General features: G+C 50.2%; 1 long non-coding RNA gene across 7 annotated transcripts in view; it reads right to left on the bottom strand.

The window, feature by feature from the left end:
* Nucleotides 1-22522, bottom strand: part of LOC123941736 — a 228741-nt gene extending 206219 nt beyond the window's left edge. For all 7 annotated transcript variants that reach the window (XR_006818347.1, XR_006818346.1, XR_006818345.1 and 4 more), the window contains exon 1: nucleotides 22342-22522. This is a non-coding gene — a long non-coding RNA (uncharacterized LOC123941736). The remainder of the gene's footprint in view (nucleotides 1-22341) is intronic.
* Nucleotides 22523-27076: the final 4554 nt, after the last annotated feature.

Raw genomic sequence — 27076 nt, forward strand, 5'->3', positions numbered from 1 at the left:
GCCTCTCTGCCTACTTGTGATCTCTCTCTCTCGCTGTCAAATAAATAAATAAAATCTAAAAAAAAAAAAAAAAAAAAAAAAAAAAAAAAAAAAAAAAAGCAGCTCCTTTCAGGATAAAAGTCAGGTAGTTCAAGGAAGGAAGAGGTGACCAGAAATCCCAGGACAGAGAACCATCCAGAAAGGACACATGATCAGCATCCGTAGCTCCAGTGTGCGGGGAAAACCCTTTAGAGGCATAATCTTATAAACACTATTTACCAATGTTTCAACTTCTAGAATTAATCCTGCCAATAAAGCACAGAAGTCTTAATTACGGTTGTGGGAGAGAATATGGATGTCACCAGCCTTGCCAACATGAAAATACAGACGCCAGAAAGCGGGAGGTGAAGAGGCAAGGATGGCCAAGCGGATATCTCATATCTCGGGCTTAGCAAATGCGAGTCACAGGATTCCAGGGAGGCCTTCGTGGGGGGGTGGGGAACGGGGTGGAGAGGGGCACCTAAGCCTATTATTTAGAGACACTGACCCACCCCACCCCCATTCACTTAGGAACAGGACTAAGGGCAGGCAAGGAGAGGACAGGGAGACAGAGGATTTCTGCCCCTTTCCACACCAGCATTTCCCATTTGATTTTAAATATGAGCATGTATTATTCGATTGAAAACCCAATTCTTTGGGTGCCTGGGTGGCTCAGTGGGTGAAGCCTCTACTTTCCGCTCAGTTCATGATCTCAGGTCCTGGGATCCAGCCCTGCATCTGGGCTCCCTGCCCTGCTCAGACTCCCAGCGGGGAGTCTGCTTCTCCCTTGCCTTCTGCCCCCCCCCCAACTCATGTGCACGTGCTCTCTCAAATACATAAAATCTTAAAAAAAAACAAAACAGATTCTTTTAAAAAGGTGTATGACTCTGAATTTAAACACACTAGAGCTCCCATCCCTCGTTCTTATTTGCATGTGTTCAAGAGCTCTGCATCTGTAGAAAGTAGGAAGCAGCCATCTGTGGGACAGGCCAGTAGCCTGGGATCAAGCTTCCCCTAACAACCCGGCACAATAATGCAAATCGCCAGCGAGCTGAAGCCGCTTTTCCGTGCACACCATACCAAGCATCTTGCACTTGCAGATACTCTGGGAAGGGGTGACATAAGTGGGATCACAGTGCACATGCCACTTGGACCATAAAGACTTTTAACTTTACAAAAGGGTACACCACATGGACTTTTGAAATGGTGTCCTTCCTTCTCTTGGTCTCCCTGTGCAGGCTCCATACCCTCTGTTCAACACCACCTCCTCCAAGCACCTGGAGTGGTCTGATGCCCAAGTCCAATCATATCACCCTCCGGCCCCAGATTCTTCCTTGACTTTCCCTGGAGAATCTCTGGGAGCTGGCCTCTTTTCTGTTGGGCTCCTTTCCACAGTGCCCTGCTGAGGTCTGCCCCTGCCAACAGCTCGTGTGGCCCCCGTACAGAGCCAGCTCCCACCTGTCTGAGCCCAGCAGGTGCTGCTCCAACTGCCTGCAATGCCCTCCATCCCTTCTGCCCAGGAGGCCTGGCATCTCTGCTTCAAAGATTCAACCCAGGTAAGTCCTGTCTCCATGGGCATGTCAAGCCCAGATGGACTTATGCCCTCTACTCATCACTACATTTAAATGAATTCTGTTCCTTTTCCTTTCTGGTTTCCCAGTGACTGGTTGTTCCATCTTTGTGTCTCCAGGTCCTAAACCACAACAGCCATTACAATAATAATTACAACAACCAAGACACACTGAGTTCCTAGAACAGGTTGGGTTCTAAGCACTTTGTAGGCATTATTTCCTTTAATCCTTCCAACAACCCTATGAATGTAGGCACTGTTACAATTTTCATTTTCCAGACAGAACAACTGTAGTTCAGAGAGTCCAACAACCTTGGGTCGGAAGAGCTAACTAACATCTGCATAGGCTCTGACTTCTGCCCGACAGTGTTTCCTATAGTTCTTATGGTGAGTGCTGTGAAATGTGTAAGCCTGATGATTCACAGACCTGTACCCCTGGGGCAAATAATATATTATACATACATACATGCATATATAAATAAATAAATAAAAGTGCCCCCAGGTGAAACCTTCAGAAACTGAGGGTCAGAGAGGTCACCTGCTCAGCCCAGAGTGACACAGCCAGTGTGAACCAGAACTCAAGCCTCCTGCCTGCAAATCCAGGTCACTTGTCTTCACTTACAACTTGCTAAATGCTTCACCCAGGCCACACTAGCAAAGAGGTGCCTCTGTCCCTAGAGGGAAATATGACAACTCCCCTGGGGGTCGGAAGCAAGTTACTGAAATGTTTGCATCAACTTTTAAAGAGATGGGACCATGCACCCGCTCTGCTCCCTGGGCAAAGAACATCTGGAAGTTTAAAACACTCAACAGCTGGGAGATATCCTTAAAAAGCACCATTTATTACTCCCACAATGAAAGCCACACTGTCAGTTTGGGGGGAAGGGGAGCAACTTGGCAGCTATCAGTTTCTTGCCTGTGTGCCCTGAGCCCCATGAGCTACTGGAACAAATGGAAAGAGCCTGCCGCCAATCCGCCCTTACTGATTAAGTCCCAGCATGAGTCAGGTCCACAGGACCGGTGGGTGATAGGATGCGAACCTGCATTTATTGTCTGCACTGGGATTCATTCCCCAAGCAGGCTGAACTGCGGGCATAGGGCAAAATCCGAGGGAGCAACCACACCACAAACATCTCTTCAAAAGGCAAAAAGTTGTAAGACTCAAATGTTCGGCCCTACCCTTAGGTCCATACTCCATGCACTGACATTCCAGGAGGACGAAAGAATGTGGCTGAGCCTTGGAGCTGCCAGATGGGAGAGATGATCTGTGGTAAAAGGGACAAAGGGACATTTGTGTTCAGATCCTACCCGTCCACCCCGCCACTACAGCGAAGGGGGGCCTCCCCTGGACTGCCCTGTGCTCCTGAGGGCTGGGCAGAGGGTGCCATTAACAAACTTCTCCCAAACCCCCCTAAATTCTTCCGCCTTGCACATATCAACCATCGACCTGGAACCCTTGAGGCAGACATAACCTCAAGGCAGGAAAGCATACCAGTGAAGACACAAAGATCCTAAAATTAGGCTGCCTGGCTTCAAATCTTAGTTCTGTCCCTACTACTTATTCACAGTTACCTTGAAAAGTCACTTGCTTCTCTGCCTCCATTTTCCCGTCAGTAAAATGGGGAAATTAAGACCGACCACACAAACTACACATACAAAGGCAGAGCGCTCAGGTCGTAAGCTGGTATACAGTCAGAGCTCTTTATGTGCACGCTAGCATGAGTCCACACTGGAAGAAATCAAGGCCCAAAGGAGGGTAGCAATTCATGTCATTTTGCAGAGACAGGGGCTTAGGCATGGATCCCAAGACTCCAGAACTAGGAATTTAAAAAGATGAAACAACACTTAGAAATGTTTTTCAAAACGGGAAGCACTCAATACCCTCACTCATTCACACGTGTTTACTGACCACCTATTGTGCCAGACACCCCGTTCCAGCATATTTGGGGCTCATGGGCTGGCTGGATAATTATCACCAGCACTTACTGAGCACCAACTACATGCTGGCTCTGGGGGAAGCTCCCCGTGCACAAAATCTCCTTCAATCTTCACAAAAAAGTACCTGTCAGGTACTATTGACTTTCCAGTTTTACAGATGAGGAAACACACTCAAGAGGGTGACTTCTCCCAGGAGATTTGAGACTTCCCAAGGCAGAGGCAGGACCCAAACCTACATTGTGCGAACAAGAAGTCCTCCCTCTTACCCATTACGCTTTGGACGATTTTCCATGCTCCTAATGCATGGGAACAACTCTCTGACGGCTTTTGGTGGTCTCCGCCACCGAAGAACAGAACAATGCAAAATGCCAGGCAGAGCCCCAGGTCTTTAAATGCCCAGGCTCTGGGCTTTCAGACCCTAAATGAATGAATAAATCTTGTTGATGAACCAGGTCCTTCTCCCAGAAGAGGGATCTGCCTGCCCTCCTCTCCCAGTTTGGGTCTGATGGCTGGAACGTGAGGCAGGGAGGAACACAGAAATTATAGGGCTATTTATTCGTGGGGTAGGCATCCAGGGTGGGTGGGGCCTCTTGGGAGCCCATTCTATTAGACCACGACCAGTGTATCTGTTCCTGGAGGGCTTACCCTGGCTGGGGGTATGTAAGTCCCGGGCAATCAGAAACACAGTTCCACCGGAGCAGGCGCCCTGCCTTCCTACATTCCAAGCAGAAAGGCACTAGGAAGTCTGGACAGGAAGAGGGGAAACCTACCTGGGCAGGTCAAGATCATCGGGTGGAGCACAATGGTCCAGCAGGGCCGTGGACCTGCCTGGAATCCTAGACCCACAATGAAAGAAAATACACTGAACGGGGGCTATTTCCAGAATGCCAATCCCAGTGCTCCCGCTGCGTGACCTTGTCTGAGCTACTGCCCATCTCCTGGGCTTCAGTTTCTATCTCAGCATCAGTCTGGGGCAGGTATAAGTGATCTTTAAACACCAACCAGGATCAACATCAGCGGACGGAGCCCTTCCTCAGCGTTTATTATCACTCTGGTCCAGAGTTAATCCTGCACGATCTCCTTTCAACCTCGAAATGATCCAGACTTTTACCCTTGGTTCACAGTGGAGGAAACTGGGGTAGGGAAAAGTTAAGGTCACTGCACAATGAACTAAGTCACAGAAGGAGGCAAAGGCAGGAGGGAAGCAGTGGCCATCCAATGTCACGGACTGAGCTCTTAACCACCACGCCAAGAGTATTTTCTTTCGGATGATCAGTGAAGGTGAAATACTTGGCCAAAGAAGTCCCTTCCAATTTTGAGAGTGTAGGATCCCAGAACAGTCCCAAAGCAACATGGGTGCCAGCACACCAGACACAAACCCTGTCCTCTGGGACCTGTGTGAACAGGAAAACAAGACCCGTCCGGGCAACTTGGTGGCTCAGTCAGTGAAGCATCTGCCTTTGGCTCAGGTCATGATCCCAGGGTCCTCAAATCAAGCCCCGAGTAGGGCTCCCTGCTCAACAGGAAGCCTGCTTCTCCTTCTCCCTCGGCCTGCCACTCTCCCTGCTTGTGCTCTCTCTCTCTCTCTCTCTCTCTCTCACTAGCTCTTTCTCTGTGTCAAAAAAATAAATAAAACCTATAAAAATATTTTTAGGGGCGCCTGGGTGGCTCAGTGGGTTAAGCCTCTGCCTTCAGCTCGGGTCATGATCTCAGGGTCCTGGGATCGAGCCCCACATGGGGCTCTCTGCTCAGCAGGGAGCCTTCTTTCCCTGCTCTCTCTATCTGCCTCTCTGCCTACTTGTGATCTCTCTGTCAAATAAATAAATAAAATCTTTAAAAAATAAAATAAAATAAAAATAAAAATATTTTTAAAAAGACCACTTACTTAAAAACAAACAAACAACACACACATACACACACACACAGACACACACACACACACTGCACCCAGTAGCGCTGTTTGTGTGGGGAAAGAAAACAACAAAACAAAACAAAGAAAAACAACTGCCAACAATTTGCATGCCCCTGGAGAACGGATAAATAAACCATGGTGTGTTCACACAGCGGAAGAGATGACCACAGCGAGAAACAGACTGCTGTGCACCAACAGGGACTTATCACGAGGTGCTGAGGCCCAAAGGAAGCTTCAGAGAGCACGGAATTTCTGTAAAGCTCAAGAGGAAGGAAAGAAAATAATATAGTATTTAGGATGACTCATGTATACAGTGAAAACAATTTATTTTTTAAAGATTTTATTTATTTATTTGACAGAGAGAGATCACAAGTAGGCAGAGAGATAGGCAGAGAGAGAGGAGGAAGCAAGCTCCCTGCTGAGCAGAGAGCCTGATGCGGGACTCGATCCCAGGACCCTGAGATCATGACCTGAGCCAAAGGCAGAGGTTTAACCCACTGAGCCACCCAGGCACCCCCAGTGAAAACAATTTTTAAGAAAAGAGACAATAAACTCCAAAACTCAGGATCACAGTTCTCCCTGGAGGAGAGCGCTGAGGCATAGGGCTGGGAGAGACTGGAAAGAAGACGCAGGTAGAGTCAGTGCTCACGGGTCAGACCCTGGTTCCTGAGCAAGGTGCAGGGTTTACAGGTGTCCGTGTACTACCATGCCTCATGACTGGCCAATAAATAACAGCCATTTCTTTTGGAGGCATCAATAGAGGATGATGGGCTAACTACCAAAGCTACATGAAATCTGCTCACCAACTGTCACCACAAATGTTTGTCACCAAAAGCATTTGCTGGTCAATTCTTCTGCAAGAAAAACAACTCTTGGACAGGTCTTCAATATGCTGGAGTGTCCAGGGTGGGCACACTGTGACCCCTGCTAGGCTGTTGACTGCTACGTTAGCGAGTACCTGCCCTCACCCAATCTTCACCAGGTACCAGGAAGCTGGGAGCCCCCTGTACTCTGGAAAGTGCGGTAAGAACGGCCACCTGCTAGAACTCTGAGGGCATGACCAAGAACACGCATGGGAGAGCTAAACTGAGACACCTGACGGGGTAAACACTGGCCACTGGAATCCAAAGGATGAAGACGCAGGGCAGTGCTGCAGGGCACAAGACCTGTGCTCTGATACTCTGACTGGAGGGCCATGGCTGGAGTTTCATACAATTTCTGTGCCTCGTGCCAAAACCAAAGGCAACGAAAGTAAAAAGCGGCTAAGTTGGACATCATCAAAATTAAAACCACTGTGCATTCAAGGAGTGAAGAGACAACACACAGAATGGGAGAAGATGTTTGCAAATTATATACCTGAAAACAGATTAACACCCAGAATATATAAAGAACCCCTTCAACTCAGCAGCAGCAACAAACATTTCTGTTAAGATCTAGAAGTGGTCAATAAGCACAGGAGAAAACGCTCAACACTTAGTCGTTTAGTGCGATGCAAATCAAACCGACTATGAGACATCATTCCACAATTACCAGGGTGGCTACCACTTACCATATACATGTATATATAGTTACGTATATATGTAAAATAAGTGTTGGTGAGGGTATGAAGCAACTATGGAAAACAGTATGGCAGTCTCCCCAAAAAACTGAACACAGAATCACCACATGACCCAGCAATACCTACATCCACAATTCCAGGGGCATGATTCACGGTAGCCACATGGTGGAGGCAGCCTGGATGTCCGTCAACCGGTGAGCAGATGAACAAACCGTGGTACGCGCATCCAGCAGAAGAGCTCCCAGCCTTAAGGCACTGACCCGTGCTCCAACGGGACATTATGTTAAGTGAGCTAAGCCAGCCCCTGAAGGACAAATGCTGTCTGATCCCACTGATAGCAAGTACCTGGACTAGTCACAGTAGCAGAGATGGAGAGTAGAACAGTGGTTGCTGAGCCTGGAGGGTGGAGGAATCGGGACTCAGCACTTAATGGGGTCAAAGTTTCAGTTTGGGAAGACGAAGATGCTCTAGAGATTCATGGCTACACAACAATGTGAATGTGCTTAATGCCCCTGAACTGGACACTTAAAAATGGTGAAAATGGTCAATTTCATTATGTGTATTTTACCTCCATAAAAAAATTTAAATATAGGGGCACCTGGGTGGCTCAGTGGATTAAAGCCTCTGCTTTCGGCTCAGGTCATGGTCCCAGGGTCCTGGGATCGAGCCCCACATTGGGCTCTCTGCTCCGCAGGGAGCCTGCTTCCTCCTCTCTCTCTGCCTGCCTCTCTGCCATGTTGTGATTTCTCTCTCTCAAATAAATAAAATATTTTAAAAAAAGAAATTATAAAGAACACACTCCTTTAAAAAAATGTAAATATAAAAACTAAAAACCTAAAAACAAGCTATGCCTCAACCCCCCCACATTTGTCAATGAGGATGGTGATCAGCTCCGTCACCTCAAAGGATTTGCTACAAGAATTGAGTGAGCCCAAGCCTGCGGGTAGAGCAAAGCGCTTTACAAGCAGGCACTCAATAAATGAGAGTAAGCACCCAGCATACAGCAAGAGCCGTTCTCCAAGACTCAACCCAGCCCCTCACAAAATAGGGAAGAAACAGATGGGAGACATGAAAGGCTCACTCACTGTGACTCCCGCCCAGAAACACCTCTCCCTGACCTTGCTGACACCATCGGCCAGACTCCAGGATTCCAGGCAGGTGCAGAGGTGGCCGAGATGGCCTGACCTGGTCAGCGCCCGCCCAATCAGACACCAGAAACTCTGTTCTTGGGAATCATGGGGCAGGGGGTAGGGAGCAGGTACAGAGGTCTTGTCAGTAAGAGAGCCTTCTCTCAACTCCCAGGTCCACTTTCCACCAGGAATACCAGCAATCCAGGTCAACAGACAGTGCAGAAATCATTTCCTATCTGCAGGGCTCACAGTTCTGCAGTCCGATCCCCCTCCCATTCACGTTGGGTTTAAAGAGCCAGAGGTGAGATCCACAGCAGGCCTGGATCCACTTCCTCTCTGCCACCCCCTCGCCACCCCCCTAGATGTGCCACCTGGAGGGGTGGGTCCCCAACCACCTCTGGGAGAGCCTGTGAGCTCCCGGGGCCTCAGATGTGGTGCCTGGGAGGCAAGAGGCACGCCCTAAATCTGTTCATCTGAACTCAGTTTCCTCCTGTGTCACCTTTTACAGAGGAAGAAACTCAGCCCAGAGTCGTGAAAGTCATGCATCTACCCTCCAGCAGTGCTGAGGTTCAAGCCAGAGAGTCTGGCCTTAGGGTCTGGGGAGACGGAGGCAGACGTGAGGCCAGGGACATACAGGAAGGCCCGATGGACGTTGTCCCTTCTGCCCACGCCGCCCGAAGCAAAGCTGGGTACAGGGAGGCACTTACAAGGGTCACCAGGAGAGCAAATGGCGGTGGCACCCTTGTTTCCTTGTTCAGAAATCCGAGGGAGGCAGTCAGGGAGGAGGGAGGAGGAGAGGCCTGAGCCAGACACCTGAACGTTTCCTCTCCACGGACACTTCATCAATGTGCTCGTCAGGCCTCCCCCTCACTGCCACCAAGTCCCACTTACAATTAAAACAGGTTTAGGACACAGAAAAAGCAGTAACAGGAAGCCCTCTGCCCTCTGTCCCCATCACCTGGGAGAGCTACAACCTCAATTCTTCCCTTTGCTCTCTCAGTCTCGATCCAGACTGTCTCATTCAGAACAGACACCTGCGGTCTTGGTATCTAAAATTTACAGGTGAAGTCAAAACTGCCCTGCCCTTTCAGAATAGTGCAGAAGAGGGGGGATCGGAAAACGGGAGGGGAATAAAGAGAAACTTCATCTAGGGAAGAGGATTCGTTTTTATATTTCCTGGGGATCTGGAGTTAATGGGTTGGTTCCAAACCCAGTCCTCACACTCTGACCTGGGTTCCCATCTACTTTGTAAGAGCTGTGTGAACTTGGGCCGGTCAGGGAACACCTCTGAGCCTCCATTTGTCCCATCTGGAAAATGGGGTTGATAATGGTTGCTGTCACATAAGGCATTGCTGAGCAATGCGTGGGCTGATGCCCGTGACATACCCGGCACTGTGCCCTTCACACAGCGGGCTCAGCTACTATCCGTAACACACCACTCTGATTACTACAGATGCTCACCATCAGCCGAAGGAAGGAATTTGTGTTCCCACTCGGAGATAAGAAACAGACTCCTAGCCCCTCTATCACAGGCAAACCCATCTCCACCTACTCCACTCCAACCCTGTCCATGACCCCCATCCCCTGACCATGATGCCTTCCCAACCAACCAGACCTCCACCACCCTATCAGAGAGACCCACCCAAGTTAGCCGGTCTTGAAGCCTTCCGTTGTGTTCAGTTGCCGGGCTCCCTGGGCTCCAGCACCATCCCCTTCATCTCTGAGAACCACTGTCCCGGCACGGTGTTGTCCCCATGTGCAAAATCCCACGTGTGTATCCCCACGCTAGACTCACTCAGTGGGGAGGGTTTCCGAGGAACCCCTGGAGCTCTTCTCAACTGCAGAGCGGCAAGCCTAGCACAGTGCCTGCACGTGAGACAAGCAGCAAATGCTGGTGACTGAACGCAGCTGTTCAAGTGCAATTTACACACGGAATTCGTTCACACTTACTAACTGCACGAATGAACGTGGGGACGGTTCTGCACGCCGGTGCACAGTCGGGGCACAGTCGGGGCTTAGCGCGGTAGGATGGGGATTTCCTACAGCGATGGGTAATACTGAGCACCATGAGTTCTGCACGCCGGTGCACAGTCGGGGCTTAGCGCGGTAGGATGGGGATTTCCTACAGCGATGGGTAATACTGAGCACCATGAGTTCTGCACGCCGGTGCACAGTCGGGGCTTAGCGCGGTAGGATGGGGATTTCCTACAGCGATGGGTAATACTGAGCACATGAGGCTGCTGAGGGCTGCTGCACCAACAGCACTTTTGCTCTCACTCTGCCGAGATCTCTCAAAGGCAAGGGCTAGATCTTCCGTGCGGTTAACTCCGTAGTCCGGCTCTGCCACGGCCCTGGAGCCCTGCGTAGTTCCAGGCACAGAAACCTCCTGTGGTCCCCAACTATGTCCTTAATGAATTTTTCCTGCGAGACGCTCCCACAGATAACACGGGAAAAGCTGTACAAAGTGGGGTGGGGCTTCTCTCCCCAGGAGAGCTGCTTGTTTGTTTCCTTCAGCAACATCGCTGCGATCACACACAGTAAATGAAGAGGGATCTGCAAATCACGCATGTTCCCCTGCCAGAAACTGGCAATGACGAACCCGCCAGGAGGGTGAAAGCCCAGGAGCTGCCGGGAAACCATCATCATCATCATCACGGCCCGGTAACAGCCCACCAACACCATGGCTTTCCCATCCAGTGGATACAAAAGGATTGGCTTCTGTGTCAAGGCAGAGAGGGAACAGGAAAAGGAAAGGAGCAGTCTAGAACCTCAGAAGCAGTTACTTTCCCAGGCACATGCAGCCCATCACAGAAGCATGTAAGGGTCTGAAGAAGCAATTCGGAACACCACAAGCAAGCTATTCTACGGAAGAAACGTTTCTTCTCTTCGGAGAGGGGCTGGCCCAGCTGCAACTTTCAGTCAACAAGGACTGAGGCAGGGAGCACCCACCAGGGTACCAGCACCTCACGCCGGGCCCCTGCTGGGGCGGGGGGTGGGGGAGGAGGGGCACAGCAAAGCCTGGCATGTCTGCTCATGCAATGGGAGAGCCATGGCAGTGGGGGCAAGCTCTCGCACACATCTGCCCCACGCGCGTGTTTTCTTTGGAGACAGAACGGACTTCTGCCTGGAGAGCAGAGCTGGAAGCCTTCCATGGGGGACTGAAGAGGTCGTCGGCCACCTTCCAAACAAGGGAGGTACTTGGACTTTATTCCACAGAGATAAGGAGCTATGGAAGGTTTTGAACAGGGGCAGGGATGAGATCAGGGTGCATTTCGGAGAGATCGGTGTGCTCGTGGTGTCCTGGGTGTGGAGTCTGGGAAGAACATTCTAGCTAATGCAGCCAAGAGTGCCCTCTTATTGAAGGATTGACTTTTCCCATTTTTCAAAAAGGTAATAGAAAAAACAAAAGGTCCTCTGTGTGGAACAGCCCTTGTAATTTATGGGAGAGCAGCTGGAGCAGACAGAGGCCCCTTCCGGCATGCACTCCGCCGGGTTTATTCCACAGTCCCACTTAAGTAATGATTCATCCAACCAGGGCGGGAGGCAGCCTTGGGATCACTTCAGCCCATCTTCCCACTTAGAGACAAAGACATCTCCTATCCTTGGGGAGCCTCGCCTCTTATAAAACAGATGAGTGCATCTGGTCCATTAAAAACCCACGAGGCAAAGGCCAGAGCGTTCCGGCGAGGTCTATACTCAGAGGACACTGCCGCTGGGGACCTGGGGGCCCTCACCCACAGGCCGTGCTTCCTGTTGCCACAGCCTCCACTGCCCCCTTACAGGCCCACCTTCCCCCAGAGCACCTGGGAAGAGGAGCTTGGAGGCTGCCTGCTGGCCATAGCCTCCTCTGTCCACCCAGAGCCAAAGGCACTATCCCTTCCCTATCATCTCGCTGGACATTCCACACATGTTTTCTCAATCAGTAAGGCATTCCCTGCATAGTTACTTGTTTCAAAGGAAAAGCAAAGGTTTTTTTAAATAAGCAAGGGGTGACGAAGGAAAGGGGAAATCACTGTCTTCCACCACACGGCAGCACATGGCAAGTGTCCCTGCAGACACAACTCCCAGACGTGCAATAAGGTTTCCACATTTTATACTTGAAGGATTCCTGAGACCCTCGACCCTGGTTATGCAACCATCCCTCCTCCGGTCCAGCACTGAGACCTGACATCACGGTGCCAGGACAGCTTCCCGGGAGCTCCCACCTCCTGCAGCCTGCCCTACCTGTCTGGGGGGTGCACCCTGCTGTCCCACTTCTGCCCAGAGTGTGCTGTTCAGAGGGCAGGTGAGATCCGGAAACTCCAAGGCCGAAAGCTTGTAATGCCTTCCCATTTTTAGTCGGGGTACCTGCTGCATGATAGGCAGGCAGTGAGCAGCCACCAAACAGCCCAGAGAACCCAGCCCTCCCCCACTCCAAACGACAGGCTGAGCCTGGGCCGCAGGTCAGAAGCCCGGCTTGTCCGGCCAGAGGCAGCTGGCAGATACAGGGCTTGAATGATACTGCAGGTTAGGAACGACGAGGTTCTTCCCGAGGACTGGCGTCTGAAGACAGATCACTGACAGTCCTGTCTCCCACAGACAGAAGCAGCCCCCAGCAGGACAACTGGGGGGAGGGGTATCAGTCCCCCTCCGGCACTTCCTCTCCTAACTCACTCCTGCTTGTGCTTCCTGTCTCAGCCTAGGGGTCACCTCCTCCAGGAAGCATTTTGCACGTCTGTATTATTCTTTCTATTTTTCTATGCCTTAAAAGTAAAGTCAAAGTAGTCTTTTGGCCCTCACCACCACCAGTCCCCTCTTTCCTGCTCAGATGACGACAGTGACTTTGATCTAAGTCCTTCTGGCCCATTCTCTAGACACTCACATCCATCCCCGGTTATCCTTACGGAACACGGAGCAGGAGCTGTGAGTTCTCAAACTGACGAAGGGGTGTGGGCCCCACACATGCTTTCAATTGTACCGCATGCTGCCCGCTGGTCCCTCAGGAGACCTCATGCTCGCAGCTGAGTCAGGGGACCCTGAGACATACAGCCTCGCCAAGACTTGAGTCAGACTTGCTATTCTGGGCGCATTTTAAAATAGGAAAGATGCACCCCCTGGACATCACTCAAATGCCTGTCAGCTGAAGGATGTGTTCCGAACCGGGGGCACATCCATGGAACAGAACGGCCGTCTGAAAACCAAACTGCAGATACCTGTGGAGAATCCCCCACGCATCAGGCTACGCGAGAAAAACCAGATTCGGGGGGCTACACACCATCCCGGTCCGTTTATGTGAGAAAGACAAAACTGTAAGGTCAGAGAACAAATTACTGGTTGTCAGTGGCTGAGGACAGGGTAGCAGACTGACTGCCAAGGGACAGGAGGGACGTCTGGGGGTGACGGAAGTCGTCTGATCTCGACAGTGATGAGGACACAACAGTGTTACACAGTATTGTGTGTTTATGACAACGCCCCATGCACTTTGCCGAAACAGAGCGAAGCTGCTAGACCGACGTCAGAGCTCCACCGCGCCTCGCCCCTGACCGCATCAGTGAGACTCAGACCCTCTCCGCGTGCCCTCGTGCCTCTGCCGTCTTCCTTGAGAGCTGCTTATTGATCTCTTTTACCTACTTTATGATGAGCTTGTTTAGCTCTTTGGTATTGACTTTGGGGAACTCTCCACCCTCTTTATTACAGCTTTCCTGTGCTTAGACACGCTTTCTTCTTGAATAGCTGGTCACATCTGTCGATGTTTCCCTTCTCAGGTGTGCTCTGCTCCTTCTCTGGTGAACCTCTCCTGGGCCTCCCTGTCTCGCTGGGAAGCAGGATTTCAGTACTGACCCTTTCACCTCACAGAAACTATCCTCGCATATTATTCTATTCATATTTTTTCACACTCCTTACAATAATGGGGCTCGTTTGTAGACTTGCTTCTTTCTGTGTCTCCCCCATACATAATAAACTCCCTGAGAACTGGTACCATATCTGTTGATCACTACTGAACACCCAAGGCCTAGAACAATGCCCAGCACACAACAGGCATTCCAGAAACATCTGCTGAATAAGAAAGTCAAGAAAAGTCTAGCGCAAGGGCCTATGATGCGTGGAAACATGCATCTAGCGTGTAATACACAATATACGTAACGTAATGACATATCCATGTATCACTGTACCACTGACAACGGTAAACATCACACCTCTCACCAGAAAACAGCAAATGTGGCTTCAGGGCCAATCTCATGAGCTCCAATAGTTACCTAAAACTTTTAAAATATTGAGACACTATGATGTAATAATTCCGAGACTGGAGATTTAACAACAACAACAACAACAAATATAATACAAAACAAAACAAAAACAAAAAACCCTAAAAAGCTTTAACTGAAATACTGAAAATTTTATGTATATGTGTGTGTGTGTGTGTGTGTGTGTGTGTGTGTGTGTGTGTGTATAAAACAGTCTATTACGGAGCTGAGCATCAAGATGAGAAGAATGATTACGTGAGCAATGAAGTTGTCACTGAACGGAAATGTTATCTACCAATAAGAATGGACAGGGTATGCAAGAGTATTCAGGGATGCCTACTACCTGATGATAACTAGGACAAGTCAGGATGTGACCGCATACACCAGAAGGACAACCACAGCGATAAAGACAAAACAGTAACTGTATTTAACTCAAGAAATTACATTTAACTTTTATAGGCTTTTCCCCAGATTTTCAAAGATAAGCTCCCCTTCCTTTCACGTACGGAAAGCTAAATTTCCCATCACAGAGTCTGGAATCTCCAACTCAGTTACCTGCTTCCTGAAATACCCTCCATGTGCATTTGTCATCTCTCTAAATATAAAATCTGGAAAACTACTCCTTGGTTGCAATCCTTGGAAAGCGGCCCCAGAGTTGGCAGGACCCATTTAAGTCCATTTCCGCCTGGTCTTTAAGGCTCTTAAGAGTGCCCCAGCCTCCTGCCATCTCCCCTTGACACACAGGAGCCTCCTCCTCTCTCGGTTCCCTGTCTTCCGGGCCCTTGCTAAGACCAAAAACCCCTCACCCCTCTTCCCTCCGGGGTGGGGACTGGAGGACTCAGCTGCCACATACCTGGCTGCCTCCTTTTCATGTCTCTCCTCCCTACCCCAGCAGATATCACCAGCGATCTGCCTCTCTCCTCCACTGGGAGGTTCCTCGCTGCAGAATCAATCTCCTGTACCTGCACTCCCTCGCCCGTGCACTCGCTCCTTCCATCCCCTGAATTCCTACCAAGTCCCAGGCACCCTTCTAGGGCCGCCCTGTTGGACAGAAACAGAACGCCAGACACATGTACTTAGATTTTCTAGTACCCACGTTTTAAAAAGGTTAAAAGAAACAGGTGAAATTCATTTTAATAATGTACATAAGCCAATATATCCAAAATCTCATTTCAATATACAATCAACATTAAAGAATTCATTAATGAGGTATTTCACATTCTCTTTTTGTACTAAGTCTTTGAAAGGGATGTGAATTTTACACATGCGTTACATCTCCATTAAGACAAGCCTCTTCCAAGTGCTCAGGGGCCATCTCAGGCTGGTGGCTACCACACGGGACAGCAGTTTTAGATGCTTGGATTACAGCACTGAATAGTCCAGAAGCCCATAACTGGCAGCCATGCCCAGCACCACAGCCTGGACAAAGAGCCCGTGATGCTTGCTTGTTTGCCCAGAGGCCCTGGCTTCTGGCCCTGTTTTAGGCCCTTCTCAGCACAGTGGGCAGACGGATCGTTTCAAAAGCTCAATCGCATCCCATCAGTTTTCTATCTGAAACCCTTCAATAGCTCCCCCTTTTACAGAGTAAACGAGGAATTGCTGTGTAAGGTGACAGATATTAGCTAGATTTGTTGAGATGCTCATTTCACCAAGGTCAGGTACACCTGAAACTAACAGAACGTTTTATGTCAATTACACCTCAGTCAAGGAAGGAAAAAAGAAAACAACCTCTCCGCAAAGACCTGAAGACCATGTAAAGAACCCACTGCGTGCTGCCCCGCCGTCCCGTTCCGCCTCTGTCCTGTCCGCCTGGCTCACGCCACCGCTCCAGTTCATTCTCGGTGTTACTCCTCTGTCTCACAGGCTCACCCCTGCTCTCAGCCTCTATCTTGGCTCTCCCCAGGGCCTGGAACAGCCTCCTCTGGACCAACCTCTTCCACCTCCTTCAAGGCTGCTCCAAGGTCGGCTTCTGGACAGAGCATGCCCCACCAGCCAACTTAACACCACAGCCCACCCCAGGCCTCCAGACCCTCACCTGCTCTACCCGCTGCCTTAAAATGTATTATCCTCTAAAGCACTATTAACAGGACACCTGGGTGGCTCAGTTGTAAAGTGTCTGCCTTCCTTCAGGTCATGATCTCGGGGTCCTGGGATGGAGTCCTGCATCGGGCTCCCTGCTCAGTGGGGAGTCTGCTATATTTATTTGAGACAGAGAGAAAGCGAGGGAGCAACAGAGGGAGAGGGACAGGCAGGCTCTCCACTGAGCAGGGACCCCCGCATGGGGCTTGATCCCAGGATCCGGGGATCATGACCTGAGCCACCAAAGGCAGACGTTTCACTGACTAAGCCACCTAGGCGCCCTCAACATACGAATTTTGGAAGGACGTAAACATTCAGTCCATAACAAATACCATGGAGAAAAATAAATCTCAGGAGGGGAAATGAAAGAATACAAATATAGCACTACCACTTATATAATAACTACCACATGCCAGGCCTGGTGCTAGGCACTTCACGCCCAGCGGCACAGCGGGGCCAGAGTCACTCTGCGCAGACTGGGTGCAGTTTCTGTCTCCGCCAGTTCCACATCTCCCTCTGAGGACCACCCTGCCCCAGCATGTGGCTTGGACTGGAAAAGACGCTAGAGGAGGGCAGGGATTTTTATCTCTTTCCTTCCCTGTTGGATCTCCTGCAGCTAGAACCGTGCCTGGCACACGGCAACTGCTCAGCAAACGAGCGAACGGGTCCATCAGGCTTGAGCAGAGTAGCAGAATGACCAGGCAAAGGGAGTCCTAAAGAAAAATCAGTAACAACCGCTCTTCTGTCCTTGTCAAGAGCTTACTTCCTCACTGCTAAGTGCTCTGCACCATCCCAGAGAGGGAATAACCATTCTCCTGCATCGAGCTGAGAGGTTAAGTCATTTGCAAAAACAGACTGAGGCCTGAGGGGTACTCCCGCTTCCCTGTCTTTCCCTGTCTTTTCGGAGCCCTGCTTCTGCAGCTTCCCTGATCGCTTATCTCTTTCCTACTTACAACAGCCAGCCTTTCTCTCAGACGCTTGCAAAGACCTCTAGTGAAGTCACTGCCATCTTGTCATCTGTGTCCCCAGAATGTCACCTTTACATTAAAATGTATTCAGAAACCGGGGCTCCTGGGTGGCTCAGAGGGTTAGGCCTCTGCCTTCGGCTCAGGTCATGATCCTGGGGTCCTGGGATCGAGCCCCGTATCGGGCTCTCTGCTCGGCAGGGAGCCTGCTTCCCCCTCTCTCTCTGCCTGCCTCTCTGCCTACTTGTGATCTCTCTCTCTCTCAAATAGATAAATAAAATTTAAAAAAAAAATCTATTCAGAAACCACTACTCCAAGCAGCTACAGGAAGTAATAAAAACCCAGTAATTGTAGCAGCAATATTAGCTAACTTCTACAGAGGGTTTACTATGAGCCCAGGCACTCTGCCGAATGCCTGCTATTCATCCCCGATTTCCTCCTCACACCAACTTGTGAAGCAGGTGCTTTCCCGTCCCCATTTTATAGATGACAAAACTGAGGCTTACAGAGGTGAAGTAACTTGCCCCCAAAATAACTCTGATCTGCACTACCTCTCATAGGCATTACCCATATGCCTCCAGCAGCTACCTGGTTTCCTTCTCTTTCTTCAGTGCCTGTTCCCACGGGGCAAACCCTCCACTTCCCAACACTTTGGGCTGTTTCATCTCTCAGACAATGAGAATAGACTAGGGGCTGCTTGATTCCTTAAAAATAAAGCAGTCCTTGACAGTCACCTGATTCAAATGAGAACCAGGGCTGTGTGAGCCACCAGACAGGTGAAGACCATCGGCCACTCCTCACTCCACCCTCCCCTGCTCTCAAGCAGCTCTTGGTTAAGAAGGGAGAAAGAGGCAGGTAAAGGAGTAATCCTGGGGCTCCGATTACCCACCAGACACCAGCAAAACAACACCCTCTACCTTCACCCCCCCACACACAAAAAGAGGAAGAGAAAATAAAGGAAAGACAAGTCAGAATTCTGCCACCAAAAATGACTGAGACCATTTTGGCCTGGTGAATGTAAGTCTTGCATTTTATGACGCACGGTGTCATTGTTTTCACCGACAGGGTTGAGAGAGGGGCGACCACAATCTTTGGATGGGAGGTTTGGAGCTGCACACATGCAGGATGAAGGCAGGGACTCAGAGCAGCTGCCGGGAATGTGCAGGAAGGGGAAGATTTGCTAAAAGAGCCCTATCTCCCATCTGCTGTGGATGTTGATGGTCATTAAATGCCGGTTACAAAGTCAGGCAGGGTGCCTGGTTGTGGCACTTTACAAATACTCACAGATTCTGCACCATGTCAGAGCTTCCTGTCCGGGCTCCGGGGGGCCTTTGCTCCCCAGGCTCTGGGGCCAAAGCTCTGCAGACACTAAAGGCCTGTCTAAGGCTCCCTGACCCCACTCAGAGCGGCCCGATCCAAGGGGCAGAAGGGCAGAAGAGGCAGGCAGCCAGAGTTAGAGATATCTTTGTACAAGATGTCAGGATTGGGGCACCTGGGTGGCTCAGTCATTAAGCGTCTGCCTTTGACTCAGGTCATGATCCCAGGGTCCTGGAATCCAGCCAGTAATCAGGCTCCCAGCTCAGCAGGAAGCCTGCTTCTCTCCCCCACCCCCACTCCCTCTGCTTGTGCTCCCTCTCTCCTGTCTCTCTGTCAAATAAATAAATGAAATCTTAAATTTAAAAAAAAAAAAGATGTCAGGGTTTCTGTCCTGCTTGAGTCCTGCTGCTCTTGATCAAAAAGCATCCTTTGCATATTCTTTATTTTTTTTTAAGATTTTATTTATTTATTTGACAGACAGAGCTCACAAATAGAGAGGCAGGCAGAGAGAGAGGAGGAAGCAGGCTCCCCGCCGGGCAGAGAGCCCAATATCGATGTTGATGTCCCATGTTGGGCTCAATCCCAGGACGCCGGATCATGACCTGAGCCGAAGGCAGAGGCTTTAACCCACTGAGCCACCAAGGTGCCCCATCCTTTGCATATTCTTTTTTTTTCTTTTTTTTTTTAAAGATTTATTTATTTGACAGATAGAGATCACAAGTAGGCAGAGAGGCAGGCAGAGAGAGAGAGAGAGGAGGAAGCAGGCTCCCAGCCAAACAGAGAGCCCAATGCGGGGCTCGATCCCAGGACCCTAGGATCATGACCTGAGCTGAAGGCAGAGGCTTTAACCCGCTGAGCCACCCAGGTGCCCCATCCTTTGCATATTCTTAATTTCACTGCCCTCTTACTTCTGGGAGCAGGCCCTGGTCCTGATGGCTATGTTAGTTCCCACCTGTGTGACCTCAGGGGCTACTTTCAACTACTCTGAGCTGTGGGTTCCTCACCTACAAAATTCTGGTAATAATAATAATTTTATATGATCACTGGGAGATTAAGTGAGATAATATATTTATAGCCTTTAAAACCGATGCTGGCCCATGATAAGAACCTCATCATTGTTAGATACTTTATTATAATTGCCTGGTGAGGTTGTAAGGGGCATACAACCCAAAGAACATGCTTGGCATAAAATATAATTTCTTGTTTTATAGGAACTACTATCATCATTATTATGTATTATTATTACTATTGTTATTAGTTCCTTAGATTACTTGGAGAAACAGAAGAGACAGAGGAGGCCCCTATCAGAGAACCATCTGAGCAGCATTCTCCAGAAGGCCGAGAATTTCTGAGGCTTAGTAGGTAGACTATAGAAGTGACCATCGATGGGGCTTATCGACGTTGCTCTGTTGCCACCTTGGATCCGGGGCTCCGTACAGACCCAGGATACAGAACAAGGGAGTCCTGGTCTCTTCAAGAGATCACAAACCAGCATCAGGAGAGAAGGAAAAAAAAAAAAAAACAAATACAAGGAGAGTGATGTGTCTACAGCCAGCTGTGACAGGGAATGCAAAATAAAAGGCCCAAGCATCCAGAAGGGCATCTGACATGAAAGAGCCACTGTCAAGTACAGCCTTTAATAGGCCCATGGCCACATCGCCAGACAATTCATTCCGGCAACTATCCAAGGTCCTCGGCTTCCTCAGAAAAGGGCTGATCTGCCATTGGTCTGGCCAAATTCAGGGACATGAACACAAAGAAGAAGAAAGCAAGGGTGTCTTATCATCCAGGAGACTCTTGAGCTGAGCTGTTGGAGAAAAGTGTCCATCCCAGGCAGGCAGAAGGTTCCAAACCCAGCCAGCCTGCCTGCCAGTTATTCAAGAAGAAAAAAAAGCTGAAGCCCACAGGATTGACTGGATGTGGACAGGGAGAATTCCTCCAGTGTTCAGACCAGCAATCACAGAGACCAGTGGGGGTCAGAGATCTCAGAACCGAGAAAAAGAACTCCTTCCGTCTAAGCCAAAAAAGCTCCAGCCATGGACAGAAAGAGCACACCAGACAGCATGGGGGAGGGAGTTGGGGGGGAGAGGGAGGAAGAGAGAGGAAAATCTGAAAAAGCAGCTGATTTGTCTACTCTACCAGAGAAGCCTGGCTTATGCAGGATTCTGCACTCAGAGTAGGTAAAGCCACAACAACAATAAACAGGACCCTTCACCAGACCAAACAACGATGTGACCACATAATAAATCCCCTCTGGGAATTCAATAGGTACAGCATTAGGGTAGCCCCTGGACCCAGCCAGGCCTTCCATCACCAGACCCACAGGAGGAATTCCAGTTGGGCCCTCTGCCAACGGCTCAGACCACGAGGCCGTCCTCACCTCTAAGATGTAACTCCCCTCAAGTCGTGGAGACCCGGCCACGAGGCTTTGCCCAGCCAGCGATTCTGTTTGTCCTTCTGCTGCTTCCAAGGCTTTTCTCCTAGCAAATCTTTCAGGAAGTTCCACTCAGGGTTCAGAGGATCCATACAAGTACCTTTTCCACTGGTTAGAGTTTTAGAAAGATTTGCTGTGACCACAGGACTGTGTCAAATGAACAAGCCTCAACTTGTCAAGGCCAGTATGCAAAATAGGTCTGCAACATCCTATGACTAACAGCAGAGCAGATACAGTCCCTGTCCTCCAGGCCCCCGCCCACCCACCACACACAAACACACGTTTTTCTCCAGGTTTTGCTTCCTCCAGCAGCAAAACAGCTCCAGGAGGCAGGGCTCACAGTGGTGAAGTGGGCCAGTGGGGGTTGCCAGCCTCCCTTTGGAAAACATAAGACCAGAAAGGAAAACCAAAACTTTGCCCTCTACTCCCTAAAAACCCTCACAAGTGATTTCCCCTCTTCTCTCATCTTCTGGAAGGGCCTGAAGCCAGGGGCTCCCGTGAACAGAAGAATATTCCATGCTTACAGAGTATCAGGAAAATTCATAGTGTATCCGGGCACCGGACACATGCAGCCTCATGGCTGCCCTTCCTGAAAGTCAATACCCACCCCCAACACTGGCAAGAATAAGAGCATGTTAGTCTAACGAGAGCAAACACAATTACACCAACAAGCCATCCAAAACGAATGACCATGAGAAGGGTGTGGGGGGCACCCAGCAAATCTGTAAATGCAATGCAAAAGCAGAGAAAGTTTCCAAAAACAGTTTCTGGGTTTTTGAAAATCATCTGGCGGGGGAAGATAATGGTCAAAGGATGGAGGCAGCATCATATGCTTCACAGACCGCCAGCTTCTCAAAAGGGTCCTCCAAACCCTATCTGCGACCCCAAATCGGTACTGATTGGAGAAGCTCTATTTTTTGGTGTTCGGTAACAATATACCTTCCATCAAGTGCACAATCCCGGAATTATCTCGTGCATGCATTGTCCATTTGATGTCTCCCCCCCACCCCGCCCCCCACCAACGCCCAAACTCAGGGCCACTCTCCAGTCTGGGGATGAGGAAAGTGCGCGGTTAACAAGCACACATCGGAATCCCAAAGCCCCTCTCCTCCGTCCAACTACTCTCTGTGCATCCCAACTCGCCAGGCCTAGGCTTGAGAGTTCCCAGAAACGCAGAGGGCAAAATTCTAACTTACTGGAAGGGGGATCCCGCTGTGTCTCGGCAGGTCGCCGGGGCTGCCAACACCCCCTCCGCGTGGAAATCCGCTCGGGGCCCCCGGGGGTGTCGGGGTCCGTCCCTGCGCGCGGCCCCTCGCTGCCCGTCTGTGTCCAGGCCGCCCCGAGCCTGCCCAGCCCGCGGGCCCATGTGCTCGGCGGCCGCACGCGCTCTGCCCGCTGGAGCGCGGGGCTGGCGGGCCGCCCGTGACGTCACGGCGGCTCGCGCTCGGGCCGCGGGGGAGGGGGAAGCGCGCGCCGCCCGGCCGGCCGCGTGCGTCCCCGGTCCCCGCGCGCCCGGTGCTCGCGGGCCCCAGTTCCTAACCGCCCCGCGCGCCCCTCCGCCCGCCGCCGGGGTAGCCCGGGTCGCCCAGCGGCCGAGGGCTGCGCGAGGAGGCGGGGCGGGCCTCGGTCGCCTGGGCTGCCGGGGACCCAGAAGACGCTGGGCGGGGGGAGGGGAGCGGAACGCTGGGTACCGGGAGAGAGGGTGGGGGGAGCGCTCGGCTTCGGCGGGGGTCCCGGCTGCACGGGCGCCCGGGCCAGAGCGAACCCGCGCGAACCCTGCGGGGATGCCCGCACGCCGGAGCGCCGCGATTTCCTCACTCCCGCTCCCAGCCTTCCTCCCCATCCTGGCGCTCTGGAAGCAGGGAGTCTTCCCACTGGCCGGATGGGGAAGGTGAGGTCTGTGAAATAGAAGGACCCAGATGCTCTGAAATGGGAGGGAAGACCCCTGCCTCAGCTCCATCCCTAGCGAACCGAGCGCCTCCGTGGGTACCACCCAGCATCCGCGGGCCTGGCGAGGGGGGCACACTCACCTTCTTGGATCTCCCTCTCCTTCCCCAAAGGCTGAGGTTGGCAAACCCCCGTAGAGAGCCGCTGTCTGTACCGTTCCCTCCACCTAAAGTATGACAGTCCCCCACCCCCACCCCCAGTGCCCAAGAGTCCCTCCGAAGGAACTCCGGAGCGCTCGCCTTTTTGTTTTCTCCTCGTCATCCCCGGACTGGACGGATGCAAGGAGCTGTCTCCTTTCAGTTGAGCATTTATTGAGCACCAATGGAGAGCCGAAGCCCTGCGAGGCGATGGGGAGGGTCTCAAAGACGAGTTGGGCACAGACCATGGAAGGTCACAGTCCGGTGAAAATCACCCACGGACGCAAGTGGGTGATTTCGGTATTATGGAAGCTAAGGCTTCCCCCGTCTCCCCACCCAATGCCTATCCTGTATCATTTCTACCCACCCACTCCTCCCTCCCTCTTGTGTCAAATTGTTCTATTTCCATAGCTTCTTCCCGACGTGAAGCGTTCTCCTCTCTTGAAAAAGGAAAAACCGTTCCGTTGATGCTTGCAGACTGCCCACTACACATACCCGTTTATAATCAGGGAACATTTGTTTTGGGCCTGGCGCCTTTGGGAGCTGGACCCGTGTCTAGGCTATGGTAGTCAAGCCTCTGCACCCACCCAATGGGCTGTAGGAGTTGTGGGAACTTAGCCCTTTGATTGCTTAAATGTTCTCCCAGGAACCAAGATCATCACGGGGCGGGGGGGGGGGGGGGGGGGGGGGGGGGGGAGCCCATAGTTGCCTGCTGGATGCTCCCAGGCCACGGGAGGCCCAGCTTCTAAAGACAACCTCAATTCTCTTCCAGCGTCGGGACTGTGGCTACAGATCTTTCCCTTAGCTGCCTACCCTGGGGCCTCTCTGGGCTGAAAAGACACCTTGCCCTAGGACTCCTTCAGCCTTGACCTTGACTCTGCATGCCCTCTCTGAATACCTAATACACTAATCCTGGGCTCACAATTTTCCTTTTTGAAAATTCTTTAAAGTTAAAAAAATTTTTTTTTCAGGAAAATACAAAATATCTCAATATCCCTACCTTGAAAAATTAACTTTTTAAATTTTTTTATTTAAATGGAATTTAATTTACATATCCTGTATTATTAGTTGCAGAGGTAGAATTTAGTGATTCAGCAATTGCAAAGGACACCCACAAAATTAGCTATCTTTTACATTTTGGTATATTTGCTACCAACTTTTTTTTTAATAATTTGCTTTTGCAAAAGTGGTACAGAAAATGTGCATTGTAAAAAATTAAAATTAATGCAAGAAAATACAGAAAATAGAAGGAAACCAAAACTTTATCAGCTAGAAATAATTTTCATGAGTATTAGATAAATCCCAGAAATTTATCTTTTATGATATATCTATGTGCATGTATATATATATATATATATATATATATATATATATATAAAAGCAGGGTTGACAGAATAATAGATAGATTAAAAAAATAAATCTATTGTAAAATATTAACACCTTAAAGTTGCTGTTTTCAAATTTAAGGTATTTTACTTCCTCTTAATAGAAGAAAGGGAAGCTGGTAGGAAGCTGAAAGAATTACTGGAACATTGTCAGTGTTTCTTTACCCCATGAGAGATGTTTTTTCCTAAATAATTCTACAAAGATTTAGAAAAGCGATGGTGAAAAACGGGAGGAGAGTGAATCCGGGTCTCTCCATTTTACAGAGCAGGCAAATCCTTCCAGGACGTCAGAACATTTCCTCTCACCTTCCCTGACTTCGCCTTCTTTATCTGTGCCGCTGATATTCCGCGGCCTCCCTCTACTTTATAACTGTGATGCTCACGGTCGGTTAGTCTTGAGTCTGTAATTAAATAATCTCATGCTCACATCCAGTCCTTTGCTTTTCCACATCCGCTTTCTCGTCTACAAAATCATCCACGTGTTTATCACACACTACAGAGCCCCTAGTGTGTGCCTGGCACACCAGAGTCCCCAGGACTCTAAAGCAAGGTCCCTGCTCTCCAAGGGCTTAGGTTCCAGTAAGAAGAGGTGGACAAAGAAGCCAGTAACCAAGACAGTTTCAGGGTGATAAATGCTACTGAGACAGAACAGCTAGGTGAAGGGCAGAGAAGGAAGGGGAGGAGGGGAACTGATTCTAGATAGGAATCTGACCAAGAGGCCCGATGTGCAGACTGGAGAGCGTGCCCCTGGCCTGGGGAATAGTTCAGAGCAAAGGCCTGGAGCCACAGGAAAACAGGATCATCAATCATTCCACAAAGGCTGTGGAGTCAGACAGGGAAACAGTGGCCGGCGGTCATCCTTTTCTATCAGGTCAGGAGTCACATGTCTTCAGCTCGCCCTTCTCTCCCCAGCACACATTCCGTAAATATATGGAGACTCCATGAGTGAATGAATGCACGGCCATCCTGGGTCTTGCGATAGGATGAGAGGGGAAAGTGCCAGGTATAGCAGAAACACAGACCGGAGCATCTATTTGGCACAGGCTGGGAAGGCTCCCCAGGGAAAGTGGTGACTGAGGCAAAATTTGAAAAACAGATTAGAGTTTCCCAGTACAGACGAGGAGGAAAATGGGGGTGTTTAAGCAAAGGGAAAGACAAGTACACTTGTGGGTTGGACAAGCCATAAGCGATTGGTTATGGCTAGAGGATAAAATCACTGTTAGAGCGGGGGCCTGGGTAACTCAATCAGTTGAGCGTCCAACTCTCTTTTTTTTTTTCTTTTAAGATTTATTTGTTTATTTATTTATTTGTCAGAGAGAGGAAAAGCACAAAGAGGGGGAGCAGCAGGCAGAGGGAGAAGCAGACTCCCTCTGAGCAAGGAGCCTGCTGTGGGACTCGATCCCAAAACCCTGGGATCACGACCTGAGCTGAAGGCAGACACTTCACCAGCTGAGCCACCCGGGCATCCCTGAGCATCCACCTCTTGATTTCAGCTCAGGTCATAATCTCAGAGACCTGAGATTGAGCCCCACAAGTACATAGCCTGCTTAAGATTCTTTCTCTCCCTCTCCTTCTCCCCCAACCCACCACCCCCCGCAAAAACAAAACAAAACAAAACACTGTTGGTAAAGTGTGAAAAGGCAGCGAAGACAGAGAAGGGTACACCAGATTCTGAGGAGCCTTGAGTTCCAAGTAATTTAGCCTTTGTCCTTAAGAAAAGGGAAAGCCCCTGAGGACCTTTGACCAGGCCTGAGACACAGGCTGTCTCCCTGGGTGGAAAGACCACACTCGCTGTCCTTCAGAGAACAGATTTCAGGGGGCACCTGACCAGAAGCAAAGACAGAGATTAGGAGGTGGCAGCAAAAATCCCAATGAGGAAAAGATAAAATCCTGGATCAGAGCAGTTGCCTTAGGAATGAAGAGGAAGGGATAAATGCAGAAGAACATTTAGGAAGATAAATCCATTAGATGAAGCAGTCTGGGGAAGGAGGGAGGGAAGGAGGAATCATGGGGGAGGGCAAGGTTTCTGGGTTTAGCAGGAGGGGGTTGATGGTCAGTTAATTCAGATGGGGCATACACGGAATGGATGCAGATTTGAGTGGGGAATTGGGATGCCCTCGGTTGGGGACTAGTTGACTTAAACGAACCTTTGGGTCTTCCAAGTGAAGTCCAGGAGGCAAGCAGCTCTAGGTGTCCCACATTCATGGAAGGAGTCTTGGCAGGAGGTAGACACTGAGCAGTCACCAACATATAGAACAGTGGCTGATGCATTGGACAGGAATGAGCTCACCCAGGCAGGAAGTGTGTTTTCAGTGGGAGGACCAGGGATAAAACACTGAGGAGTGAGCATTTATGGGGCAGAAAAAGACAGAGGCTGCTTCTGTTCAGAAGGCTCTCTGTAAATCTGTGATTTGAGGTTTGGTCCTCTGCCTTCTGCCCAACTCCACAGCCCCCAACGGTCC

Source organism: Meles meles, chromosome 1 (assembly GCF_922984935.1).
Source record: "Meles meles chromosome 1, mMelMel3.1 paternal haplotype, whole genome shotgun sequence".
Lineage (NCBI taxonomy): Eukaryota > Metazoa > Chordata > Mammalia > Carnivora > Mustelidae > Meles > Meles meles.